Source organism: Rhinopithecus bieti, unplaced genomic scaffold (genome assembly GCF_001698545.2).
Source record: "Rhinopithecus bieti isolate Rb0 unplaced genomic scaffold, ASM169854v2 scaffold_13207, whole genome shotgun sequence".
NCBI lineage: Eukaryota > Metazoa > Chordata > Mammalia > Primates > Cercopithecidae > Rhinopithecus > Rhinopithecus bieti.
This window is the reverse complement of record NW_016807866.1, coordinates 899,638-912,992: the sequence shown is the minus strand read 5'-3', so window position 1 is coordinate 912,992 and position 13,355 is coordinate 899,638. Positions and strand designations below refer to the sequence as shown.

Here is a 13,355-nt window from a genome sequence, read left to right as displayed (position 1 = left end):
GGCCGCCGGCGGAGGCGCCCTGACAGCTCCCATTGGCAGACCGCGAGCGGGTTCGAGCCTGGCCGGTAGAGCAGCGCCGCCGCCGTCGGGCGCGCTGCTCTGCAGCTCCGCGAACGCCTTGGCGCCCGCAGCCCCAGGGGCCCGGCGGCCCCGCATCGTGCCCGGCCCCGTCGCGGAGATCCCGGACGACCGTCGCGGGTGAGTACTGCGGGCCTGGGGGGCGCGAGCGTCCGGCCGGAGCCGCCCCCGGCGGACGGCGGCGAGGATGCCCAGAGCCTCAGTGCCCGTGCCGGGCACGTTCTGACCCCCCATCTCCCGCACACTGGGGCTCCCGGCGGGTCCTAGCTCCCCCCGATCGGGCTTTCCACGTATTGTTTTCGTGTTCATACACTTGGGAGGTGGGGAGATCCGGGGAGGGGAGGCAGGAGGAGGCATCCCTCGCGCGAAGGAGGGAGACGAGACAGTGTAGCCCAGGTGCCCGGCGCCGGATGGAAATGACAGCGTCCGGACGTCGGTATTCGGTCCTCTCGGCAGCAGGAGGTCAGCGCTGACCTGCGGCGGCCGCGGCACTTTGTATTTTATCGGCTGATTTTTGTCAACTTCGGGGAGGGCGTGCGTGTGCGTCCCTGTGTCTATGTTTGTGTCTTGGTCCCTGACTTAGGCACCTCCGGGCCTGGCTTTTCGCCGACGCTTCCTGGGCGCTCACCTTGGCGATCCGTGCCGTGCTCGGGGCCGGGCTCACGGGGCGGAGAGCCCGGGGGCCGGCGCACGGAGCTGGGACCCGCGACGAACCCCCGGAGGGGGCCATTTATAGCGGAATCCTGCGGGTGTGCAGACAATGCCTCATCCGGGCGGCAGGGTCCCGGGGGCCGTGCCCTGGGTCCCCGCGCCCGATCCCGTCCCCGCCTCGCCCTCTCACCAGCTCTGCCGCTGCGATGCTGCTGCGCCGCGCCCCTCGCCACCCGGCTGGCGACCCGCGTGGGGCCCGCTTTTGTTTACAGACCTCGCCATTGGGCGAGAGCAGCGTGCCGTGCGCCCCTAGCCCCAGCGTCTGCCGCCTGCCCCCTCCGAACCTGGAGAAGTTGGTGCGCGCTGTCAGGTGACGCCCCCTCCCCCTGGCCGCGAGGCGGGATGCTGCACAGGAAAGATGCCGTCTCGGCGCCTTCGCGCCCAGCCCCCGCCGCGCACGGCGCCTCTAGGTCCCCTGCACCCGGGGGCGCCCGTGTCCCAGCCTTGGGCCCAGGCTGGCGGCCCTCGGGGCGCCGACTCGGCCACGCTCACCCGGTTCCAGTCGCATCTTCTGGGTAGCCCCCGGGTCAGCCCAGGTTGACTCGGAGCCTCCCTTTTCCCGCGCGCTAGCAGGTCTTGAAGGACGCGCGCGAGCCCTTGGGGACACTGCAGTCTGTGCCCGCCTCGGTAACACCCGCGCGGCCCCGCGGGACAGCTGTGCTGCATCCCTAGCCAGAGCCGTCCGGATCGGGTTACCCTTGCACGCTGACTTGGCACATACTTTTTGAGTTGGAGCAGAGGTTGAGAGCCTGTGCGCTGAGGTCAAACAAACCCGGGTTCCAGTACCTGCCCGGTGTCACTCACAAGCTGGGTGATCCCGGCCGAGCTACTCTATCTTTCTTTGTCTCAGTTTGCGCATCTGTAAAGTGGGGATAAAGAGTATTCTCCGGGGGGCGGGGCTTAAATGACCATATAGATTAACCTCATAGCACAATGACAGCCACGTATGAAACATTAGACTCCTGTTGATGTTATTCTGTGTTAGAGGAAATCTGTAATAGAGGATGACCCCTTGTCGCTTTCCTTTCTGCGTTCTTCACTCCTCCAACCCCGATTTCTTTTTTTTATAAAAGGCATGAAGGACTGCTGTTCTCAGCTCAAACAGGACTTGTTTTACTTGGCCTTAGGTTTAATTAGACATATCTAATCGCTTGCAGCCCTTTTAAAAATGTGTTTGAATTTCCATTAGGTTTTAGTTGTTTCTTCTTTCTTCTTCGAGACTCTGCTGCGACCCAGACCTGGGTTTGGAGAAGGAAAAACCCTTCCAGGTGGAAGGCAGTTGCCGGTGAACCAATGACTGCTGTGGAAAGTGATTAAGTCCAGGAAGGAGGGAGGTTTGAACAAAAAGATGTCTGGAGGCTGGGAGGGAACACTTTCTAGGAGAGATGAAATTTAAGCTGTGCCTTGTAGCTGAAGAAGTTTGGTAAATTGCTGGTTTCCAGCATATGCTCTTTTGTATCTCAAGGTAAAAAGCCGGGCTGGGGAGGATGGAAGCCTTTGCGTGGTAAACATCGACGTTGCTAAGTAATTACCTTTGAAAAGGGGAGAAATAAAACTTAAGGAAGAGGCTGTTGACTAAGCAGGGAAGGTAGAGGAAGAGAATCAATTTCATTGAGTATCTTCAGAATGTCCTGAATGTGTTTTGACTTGTTTTTCCTCCACTAGCTCTGTACTGCTACTTTTCTTTAGGCAAAAAGAAAAAATCAGTTTCATGTGGAAATAAACAAAGCAAAATAATAACAGTCCTTAATCAGATAAATAGTTTAAAAAGATGATCTCAGGCTTAACGACAGACTAAAATTTTATTGGAAAAAAAAAACTTCCTGTTTTAACACCCTTTTGCCTGTTGGAATAAATTATTGGGTCCAACAACACTTTCTTTGAATGTAGGCCCCAGGGGCCTTTGCTAGCCAAAACAAGCAAACAAACAAACATAAACTCGACTTGGAGGCTATCCAGTGGTTGGAGAAGCCCTCAGGATTGCGCTCTGTCTCTTCTGTTCCCCTGGGCCTGCCTCAGTTACCCTGAGTAGAATTTGACTCCTGTGAACCCCATATTCAGCTGTTGATGTGGAACGTGGCCAGTAGCATTATTGCTACATATCAATTAATAAATATGATAACCTATTTAAAGTTGAGCTCTCAGAAATGATTCCCATCCTTCTTGTACTTGTTCTGGGAATTCTCGCGCCCTTAGGGATGCTGAAGGCCTCTTTCTCCCCTACTGTTGTGTGGGGCTCAAATCAGTTGGGGGCCTAGACTTAAAAGGGAGCACGTGGTTAGGGAATCTCATTAGCTGACAATTTAACTCTACTCTAATGCTCATCCAAAGAGCCCGGACAAAGACTTCCTCTCCTTTCCCTTTGCAGTTCTCTCTCCTTGCTCCTCTCTCCCCTCCCCCTCTAAACCAGAAAGGAAAAGCGTTGGGCCTGTCTCCTTCCCACCAGATTCCTGCAGTTCTCGTGTGCGCACTGAACCCCAGGCATTCTGGAGCCCTGAGCAGGAATTCCTTGGAAGAGTTTGCCGAGGGCCTACTAGGTGCATGTGTTAACACTTCTACGATTTCTGCAAGGATCGTATTGTCTAAAGGAGAAACGTGTTTTGTGAGACAACCTTTCATAGATGTGCAGTAGAAGCCTCTGGTTTTTCCAAATGAGAAAGGCAGGTGAGAACATGAGAGTCCCATCAAAGCCTTGCCTAGAAATCAGTGCCGGGAGAGGGGGCTTCTGCCTGTTTTTCAAGGGCAGAGGAGTGGGAGTGAGAAGACAGCAAGAGAATTCAGTTCCTCTGGGCCAGGTACAGATTCCCATGAAGGTGCTGAACACCACGGACTCAGGTTTGTGGTTAAGAAAGAACCTTGTTGGCCGGGTGCGGTGGCTCAAGCCTGTAATCCCAGCACTTTGGGAGGCCGAGACGGGCGAATCACGAGGTCAGGAGTTCGAGACCATCCTGGCTAACACGGTGAAACCCCGTCTCTACTAAAAAATACAAAAAGCTAGCCCGGCCACTGCACTCCAGGCCGGGCGACAGAGCGAGACTCCGTCTCAAAAAAAAAAAAAAAAAAAAAAAAACCTTGTTTTACGATCTCCAGTCGTTTTGTCTTCTGTACCAAAACCACACTTTCACTGGGGGGGGTGTGTGTGTATGTATTATATACACACATGTATGTTTACATGTACATTTCCTTTCTAAATTAAGCAAATAGGTAGAAGGTATGTTTCTAAGGGTATCTCTCTGTTTTTTTATTTTTTATTTTTTCCTCAATTCAGGACAGAAAACATCGATTAAGCGAGGCGCTCTAGTAAACGTTTCTGTTTCTCCAGTTCTAAACTTCAAGGCTTTTCATCTCTAAATACTCATTTTATATAGCGCTATAACATCCTGCTGGTTATGTTAAAAAAAAAAAAAAGAACAAATTCTCTCTCATCATCATTGTAGGCCAAATCACTTATTAAAAAAACAAGAAAAGAGACATTCAGAAATAAAGCAGTACTCAGCAAAGAACATAGTGTTTTTTAAAATAAAACAATGCTCTAGTGTAAAAGGGTACATGATATTAATAGTTAGGTGGAGTTTTTCCCTTCCATTCCCTTCCCAACCTCTGGCACCGTCCTCCACACCCTCCAGCATAAGACCTTCCCTGTTCCTGTGGTCTCCAGGGACCTCATTAAGAAATTCATACGGGCCTAGACTGTGGGCATGGGAAGCCGCAGAGATTCCTCCAGTGCTTGTGTGAGATTCTTCTAGAAGACCTTGAAGCTCTTTAACTAGGTAAAGAGGTTCTCCCCCTGGGCTGAGGCAGAGCTGGGAGACTTTGCATCCTACCGCAGAGCCCCGGAGTGGGGACTCAGCTCACTGAAATGATTGCAGAGATGGAGGGGGTGGGGGTACCACGCAGGCAATGATCTGAGAGCTGATCAATTGTCTGCTTTCAGAGGATGTTAAACAAAGAGTGATGATTCATCGAAGAACTCTGTGGGAGGAAGTTTCTTTCAGCTGAGCACAATCTCGGTTTCAGAATGGGCCCAGGGCCCTTTGAGGCTTCGTCCTGTCACCAAGTATTTCTTTCTATAAAGGAAGACTTGGGTGTAGTTGGAGCGGGGGTATCCTAGCCTTTTGGAACCTAGCAAAACCGAAGTATAATACGGAAATTTCCTGTTTGGGACCACTTTGAATCCATGAAAGAAAGATGAAAGAAAGGAGGAAGTGTCTTTGGTTTTAAAAAAATAACACCTGTATTATTTATTTCAGCTTCTGCCCCACTAGAGTATGATTTTATTAAAGAGCAAAGGATTCTTTTTTTTTCTTTTTTTTTTTTGAGACGGAGTCTTGCTCAGTGTCCAGGCTAGAGTGCGGTGGCGCGATCTGGGCTCACTGCAAGCTCCGCCTCCCAGGTTCCCGCCATTCTCCTGCCTCAGCCTCCCGAGTAGCTGGGACTACAGGCGCCTGCCACCATGCCTGGCTAATTTTTTGTATTTTAGTAGAGACGGGGTTTCACCGTGTTAGCCAGGATGGTCTCGATCTCCTGACCTCGTGATCCGCCAGTCTCGGCCTCCCAAAGTGCTGGGATTACAGGCATGAGTCACTGCGTCCAGCCAAGAGCAAAGGATTCTAATGCAGTTGTGCTGGGAGAAAGGTCTAATTGGGAGGCAGCGGGGCTGAGGGTCCAAGCTTGGAATGGGTGGAGAAGCTGATTGGAGATCGGGCTATGAGGATTCAGTTGCTTTTCCTTAAAAGACCCAAGACATGCTTCTCTGTGACCATGAGGAAGACAGGATATCCTGCCAAAAAATCCTGCCTTTACAAAGCCTGTTTCCAAAGAAGCGCTCTCCTGCCTCCCTTCCACTGTCCCTCCCACCTTGCCTGAGAGCTGCCAACCTTGTAAACGTAGATCAATCCATCATTCCTAGTTCCTGCTCTTGGTTTCCTCTGCCCACTCTGCAGGGGTAATAATGAGCCCCAGAAAGCCACCACATCATCTGAGGGCAGTGGGAGGTCAGAATGAGGAATGGGTCTTGGAATCCTCTCTGCTGGGGGAAGTGGGGGTGTCAGGGACCATGGAAATGGGGCGAACAGGATTTGCTACCCATTGCTTGCTCGGGAGGGAAGGTGGGATCGTGGCAATAGTGACATCTGCTTGTTGAGTCTGAGGGGCCTTGGGGTAAGAGTGAGGGTCTGCCCTGCAGAACCTCTCCTCCGAGCCTTGTTGGAGGCCTCCAGTGTCTGTTGGGAAAGATTTTGCAGCCCATGGCCTCATCTTCCAGGGCTTCTTCAGATCCTGGGGACAAGATCTCTATCAACCCAAACCTCTTTTGGCCATCAACTGGGCTGGGTGGCCGCATTCCAAGCAAATGATAATTTCTTGCAGGAAAGTCGAGGAGGGTCTCCTGAGCTCGTTCCCACTCACTGTTTGGGCAGTGTTTTCAGAGGCTGGGAACCACGGGGCTTCTTCTTGCCATGATCTTATGTGGGTTTTGTTTTATTTGAAACTTAACATCAGCCTCACCCAACCAACTGGAGTAAAGTGTACGTTCTTTTCTTCTTGCAGAATGTGCATCTCTATCTCCTCACAGGACATAGGATATCTTTGGAGAGTGATAATTTGGAGGGCAGGTTCTTTAGCATAATGTAGGCTCCCTGGGTTCTGATAACCACAGGGGTGCATTTCCATACTGCTAAGGCCCTGAGCTCCCTGGGGTACCCCAGGACACTCCTCCTTTTTGCCTGTTGCCTGGTGTCATCATTAATTCTACCACCTGACATGCTCAAAAATGACCCACTTTGGTCTCTCAGAATCCTGTGTCCCAAGTGTCCCAGCTGTAACTCTGAGTATGTTTTAAATAACTCTATCTAGTACTGTTCTGATGGCAAATTCTGCTTTGTACTGGTGATTAGCAGCATCTGCCTTTTGGTTTCAAAGTGTGTTCTAACTGGGGTCGGCTGTGCTGGTTGGTGGAGAGATGAACGGGGTGCCATGTGCACTTCCTTTCACCTAAAATTTTCTTTGGATCCCAAAGTTATTAAGGCATTGGAATGCTCATTTTTGCCATGGCAGAGTTTTGACCTTTTTCTGGTGATTCTTACGGCCTACCCTACATGTGGTATGGTAGGGACTTTCTACAGGTTTCTTGTTCTTATTTTTTTGGAGATGGAGTCTTACTCTTGTCACCCAGGCTGGAGTGCAATGGCACAATCTTGGCTCACTGCAACCTCCGTCTCCCAGGTTCAAGCCATTCTTGTGCCTCAGCCTCCCTAGTAGCTGTACAGGCGCCTGCCACCACGCCTGGCTAGTTTCTGTGTTTTTAGGAGAGGCAGGGTTTCACCGTGTTGGCCAGGCTCGTCTCAAACTCCTGACCTCAGGTGATCTGCCTGCCTCGGCCTCCCAAAGTGCTGGGATTACAGGTGTGAGCCACCGTGCCTGGTGGAGGTTTCTTGTTCTCTTAAGGATCCAACCTATATGTCTTAGCTACTTTTGTAGTAGGGACTCAGTTTTTGTCTATCAAACTTGAGTTGGTTTTGCTTAAATCACACTTAATTCACAGTTATACTCAGTAATAATGATCTAGTTTAATATTTTTTCTGACATAAATTATATTCTTATTTCATGCAGATACTTCGACTCAAGTAATGCAGAGGTCGATTTGATTCTAAAAACAGTGTGCAGGCTGGGCGCCGTCTCTACTAAAAATAAAAAATTAGCTGGGTGTGGTGGTGCATGCCTGTAATCCCAGCTACTCAGGAGGGCTAAGGCAGGAGAATTGCTTGAACCTGGGAGGCGGAGGTTGCAGTGAGCCGAGATCATGACACTGTACTCCAGCCAGGGTGACAGAGTGAGCCTCTATCTCAAAAAATAAAAAAAGGACAGAGTAATAATTCCATATAGCATTAAGAGACTCAGAACAGATGCACTTCTATTGAAAAGTATTGTAACAGCCTTCTGCTGTGGTCCTGTTTTATTCCCATCCAGCCTGATATTCTCCAGAAACAATTACATTTGTTGATTTTTGTTTTTAGTGCTTCTAGTGATTATATCTCTAAGTAATATGAATATATGATTTAATTCTCAGCTTCCCGTTATGATGAGTGAGAATTGCGTCTCACCTACCTCCTTCCTTCTCCACATTTTTGATAATTATGTTTATGGTTCTTTTTTTCTTTTCTTTGAGATAGGGTCTCGCTCTACTGCCTACACTGGAGTTCAGTGGTGCAATCATGGCTCACTCCAGCCTCAAGCAGCCAGGCTCAAGTGATCCTCCCGCCTCAGCCTTTGGAGTAGCTGGAACTACAGATGCATCCCCCGATGGCCGGCTAATTTTGTAATTTTTTGCTATAGAGATAGGGGTTCTGCTATAGTGCTCAGGCTGGTCGTGAACTCCTGGACTCAAGCGATCCTCTTGCCTCAGCCTCCCAAAGTTGTGGATTACAGGTGTGAGCCATGGCATCTGTTTTTTTATGGTTCTTTTTCTTTTATTCTTGTTTTTTTTTTTTTTTTTTTTTTGAGGTGGGGTCTCACTCTGTTGCCCAGGCTGGAGTACAGTGGCGTGATCTTGGCTCATTGCAACCTCTGCCTCCCAGGTTCAAGCAATTCTTCTGCCTCAGCCTTCTGAGTAGCTGGGATTACAGGCGCCTGCCACCATTTACATTAGCCATATTTACAGGCTAGAAATTAGCTTGGGTAACTTTTTTTTGTATTTTTAGTAGAGATGGGTTTCACCATGTTGGCCAGGCTGGTTTTGAACTCCTGACCTCATGATCCACCCTCCTCCAGGCCTCCCAAAGTGCTGGGATTACAGGCATGAGCCACCGCGCCTGGCGTTATGGTTCTTAAATGGATTATTCTTCAGTCTTTATATTACTGACATAGACCTTTAATTTAGTTCCATCAACCAGTGACGGTGACTTTGCCCTTGTGAAATTAGAAATGAATGTCCTGATCTTCTCTTTTTCTCCTCAACTTTCTTCCTGGCTCTACCCCCAGCCCCGTCAGCAGTCAGGAGTGGTAATATGTTGGTACACTGTATTTCTGTAATCATGATTAAATCTTCTAGGTTTTCTCTATAGATTGTTTTTATTTTTACAACAGTGTTATTAAGCTACATTTCCACCTCTTTTTAAAGTAGACATTTCAGTGGTTTTTGATATATTTACAGAGTTGTACAACCATCACCACAGTTGATTTTAGGACACTTTCTTTACCCCAAAAGAAACCCTGTACCCATTGACAGTTACTTCTTTTCTCTACCTTTCCTCCCAGCACTTTGCTACCACTGATCTACTTTCTGTTGCTGTGGATTTGCTTAGTCTGGACATTACCGAGAAATAGAATCCTATAATATGTGGTCTTTTGTGACTGGCTTCTTTCATTTAGCGTCATGTTTTCAGGGTTCATCTATAGTGTAACATGTATCAGTATTTCGCTCCTTTTTCTGGCCGACTAATATTCCATTGTATGAGTATATTACATTTTGTTTAACCATGTGTCAGTTGATGGACATTGGGTTATTTCCACCTTTTGGCCATTGTGCATAGTTACTGTTATGAATGAATATGGCACAAGTATTTGTTTCAATATCTTTTTTTTTTAACTTTTTTTTTTTTCTTTTGAGATGGAGTCTTGCTCTGTCACCCAGGCTGGAATGCAGAGGCATGGTGTTGGCTCACTGCAGCCTCCACCTCCCAGGTTCAAGCGATTCTCCTGCCTCTGCCTCCTGAGTAGGTGAGACCACAGATGCATGCCACCATGCCTGGCTAAGTTTTGTGTTTTTAGTAGAGACAGGGGTTCACCATGTTGGCCAGGCTGGTCTTGAACTCGTGCCCTCAGGTGATCTACCCACCTTGGCCTCCCAAAATGCTGGGATTACAGGCGTGAGCCACCGCACCCAGCCTTTTAAAAAAATATTATTTTGGATGTAAACCTAAGAATGGAGTTGCCACGTCATACGTAATTCTATGTTTAACGCATTGAGGAACTACGAGATTATTACCCAAAGTGGGTGCACCATTTTACATCCCACGAGCAGTGCATAAGCAGTCCAGTTTTCCTACATCTTCGCCAACAGTTGTTATTGTCTGTCTTTTTGATTATAGCCATCCTTTTGGACGAGTGGCTGTATCTCCTCATGGTTTTGATTTGCATTTCTCTAATAAATAATGTCATTGAACAGAACATTGTTTCATATGCTTGTAGGCTAATCATACATTTTCTTTGAAGAAATGTATCTTCAGAGATGTCGCTTATTTTTAATTTTTTTTGTTTTTTATTAGTAAGTTATAAGAATTCTTTATTCTAGTTATAAGTCCATTACCAAATATATGATTTGCAAACATTTTCTCCATTCTGTGGGTTGTCATTTAATTTTCTTGATGATACCCTATGCATATTTATTTTTAAAAGCTGAAAACCAATAAAAATGTTTCCTTAGTCATGATTCTGCCAATACTTTTCACTGTGTATGTAGGTGGTATGCTAATTTACACTTCCTTTTCTACACTCCGGGCATGACTAATTAAGTTATAGATCAAGAAAAGGAACACAGGAAACATTTTGTTTTAAAACACCAATTTCACACTTAAAAAAAGCAAAACTTTGTTTACTTAAAAAACTCTGAATCATTCAGTTATTTTATTTATCAGAGCTTCTTGAAGGAAATACTTGCAATGAGAGTTGGAAGTGAACTACCTTTGGTATCAGCTTTTGGGTGTTAAAACTTTTGCTGGGTGGTAGTTTTTGTTGTGTTTTATTAATACAGAGGTTCTCAACTGGGGGCAGCCTTGCCTCCAAACATTTGGCAATGTCTGGAGATATTTTTGGTTGTCATGGCTAGGAGGTTCTAGTGGCATCTAGTGGGTAGGGGCCAGTGATGCTGCTGAACATGCTGCAGTGCATAGAACAGCCCACCAGGACGGTGATCAGGTCCATAGTCATTGTTGAGGTTGGCCTGGCACGATGGCTCATGCCTTCAATGCCAGCACTTGGGGAGGCTGAGGTGGGCAGATCACTTGTGGCCAGGAGTTCGAGACCAGCCTGGCCAACATGGCGAAGACCCATCTCTATAAAAAAATACAAAAATTACCTGGGCATGGTGGTGCATGCCTATAGCCCCAGCTGCTTGGGAGGTGGAGGCAGGAGGATTGTTTGAGCCCAGGAGGCAGATATTGCAGTGAGCTGAGATCGTGCCATTGCACTCCAGTCTGAGTGACAGTGCGAGGCTCTTGTCTCAAAACAAAACAAAACAAAACAAAAGGATGAGGTTGAGAAACCCTACATTTAAAAGACACAAATTGCCTGGCGCAGTGGCTCACGCCTGTAATCCCAACACTTTTAGAGGTTGAGGTGGGCGGATCATTTGAGGTCAAGAGTTCGAGACCAGCCTGGCCAACATGGCGAAACCCGTCCCTACTGAAAATACAAAAATTGGCTGGGTGTGTGGCACACGCCTACAATCCCAGCTACTGAGGAGGCTGAGGCGCATGAGAATCACTTGAAGCCAGGAGGCGGAGGTTGCAGTGAGCTGAGATCGTGCCACTGTACTCCAGCCTGGGCTACAGAGCGAGACTCGGTCTCAGAAAAAAAAAAAAAAAAAGACACAAATAACAAATACTATCCAAGATCGCATGTTTAAATTTCTTAGGAAAGAATCTTGTACTTTCTAGATATTTGGAACTCAGCTATCTTGAGGCATTAGCTTTTGGTTATTATTTTAGCTGGAATTAAATTAAGAAAGTATATCTTTCTTTTATACAATAGAAAGTTCTTAAAAGCTAGATAATGATTTCAGGTGTTTTGGGCTTTTCTGTGCTTGAGCAAGTTCTTTCAATTAATGTCTTCTGGATATTGCTAATAACTGTGTCATGCAAAACTCATCCTTAACCCTCAAATCTGTTATGGTTAATGTGTTGCTGGGTGATTATTACAAAATCACTCCTCTTAAGCAGTTTATCGAGCACTGAAAATATTTTCAGAAAACGTTCTGAGTGTGGTGCATGGTCTACCATGACATTTCAGAAAAGATGTATGAATGTTCAAATAATTATCTCATCTTGAAATCTCTGTGATTAGAAGTTACAATTTCAGTCCCCCAGTTATATCAATTGAACTTTAACATTTCATTGTAATTATAAAAATTAAAACCTTGTAACTGTGGTCCTTAGTTAACTAACAGTTTAATAATCGAATTCGTTAAAAAGTAGATTGAAAATACTTACCCTGTAGTTTTTTTCCGCCTCCTGACGGACAGCTAATTGCTTTAATTTTGAGGGTTGGATCTGTCTGCAACCTTGGCCCTGTGAAATCTCACCAATTGTATCAAACAATTCGAATTATCTTAAAGGTTTGTGGGAGTCTGTTGCCACAATTTCAGTGCACTTCAAGTAGGAATACTCAAATGACTGTCTCTTTCTTGGAAGATGGGGTCAAAACCAGATATACTTCGTTTATAAAAGTTGCTGGTTAGCATGAGGAACCTGCAGTCTTCATGCCAAAGACTTTAGAGATCCCAGTTAACTGCCCATTCTTTAAAACAGGACCAGTTAATGTAGCTTATTAGAGTGGGAAGGGCTAAAATTGTTCCTTTTGGACAGACTCTGAATTTTAATTGTGGTAATCCATGTCTTCTCAGCCTGTGATACAGCAGTTCTGAATGTCATCCAAGTCAGGAAAAGTGAATTTATGAGCCTCCTAGCAACTAGCAACTAGTAAGCTGGAGTGCCTGGACCTTATCTTTATTACAACATAGGAGCCAGCCCCACTATTTTGGGGCACAGTCCCGCAGCCAAGACAGCTGAGACAGTGAGAGGGCTTTGGGGATACTGGTTTCAAGGGTATAAGACATGGTCTTGGTTGCTGCATTACGGTTGGTAGAGAACTTTAATTTGGGAAAAACTTGAAAACTCTCAAGGTTTTTCAAGCTTCAACAAGTTACTTTGTGGAATTCTGGAGCAGAAGGGAGTCAGGTTTAATAGTTTTTACTCTCACTGTAGGTGCTGTGACATGCATATCCTTGAATTTTCTTTCTCCTTTGCCAGGAATAAAATCTTTCTGACCTCTAGCAGTGTTAAAATGGTTAATAGCCTTTGATTACATGGGCCCACCCTTCTCCATTTTTCTCAGGCATACTGTGGTTCCTTCTTTCCTTCCTTCCCTCCCTCCCTCCCTCCCTCCCTCCTTCCTTCCTTCCTTCCTTCCTTCCTTCCTTCCTGACGGAGTCTTGCTCTGTTACCCAGGCTGCAATGCAATGGTGTGATCTCGGCTCCCTGCAACCTCTGCCTCCCAGGTTCAAGTGGTTCTCCTGCCTCAGCCTCCTGAGTAGCTGGGATTACAGGCGTGCGCCACCATGCCTGGCTCATTTTTGTGTTTTTAGTAGACATGGGGTTTTGCCATGTTGACCAGGCTGGTCTCGATCTCCTGACCTTGTGATCTGCCTGCCTGGGCCTCCCAAAGTGCTGAGTACAGGTGTGAGCCACTGAGCCTGGCCTCTGGTTTCTTTTTTAACATTTTTTTTCCCCTTCTACCTGGGTGATTCTTCTGGAAGATTCCATCACATTTTTTTTTTTTTAAATTACAAATAC

At 46.9% G+C, this 13,355-nt stretch overlaps 1 protein-coding gene across 2 annotated transcripts in view; it reads left to right on the top strand.

Moving 5' to 3' along the window:
- Nucleotides 1–37: 37 nt before the first annotated feature.
- The window catches only part of TIAM1 (TIAM Rac1 associated GEF 1), a 449,425-nt gene continuing 436,107 nt past the window's right edge, over nucleotides 38–13,355 (top strand). Inside the window, exon 1 of one of the 2 annotated variants that reach the window (XM_017883884.1) lies at nucleotides 38–198. The gene's annotated coding sequence lies outside the window, so the exon portion shown is untranslated. Of the gene's footprint in view, nucleotides 199–409; nucleotides 541–13,355 lie in introns of those variants that run through there. The other variant, XM_017883885.1, reaches the window with a different exon arrangement.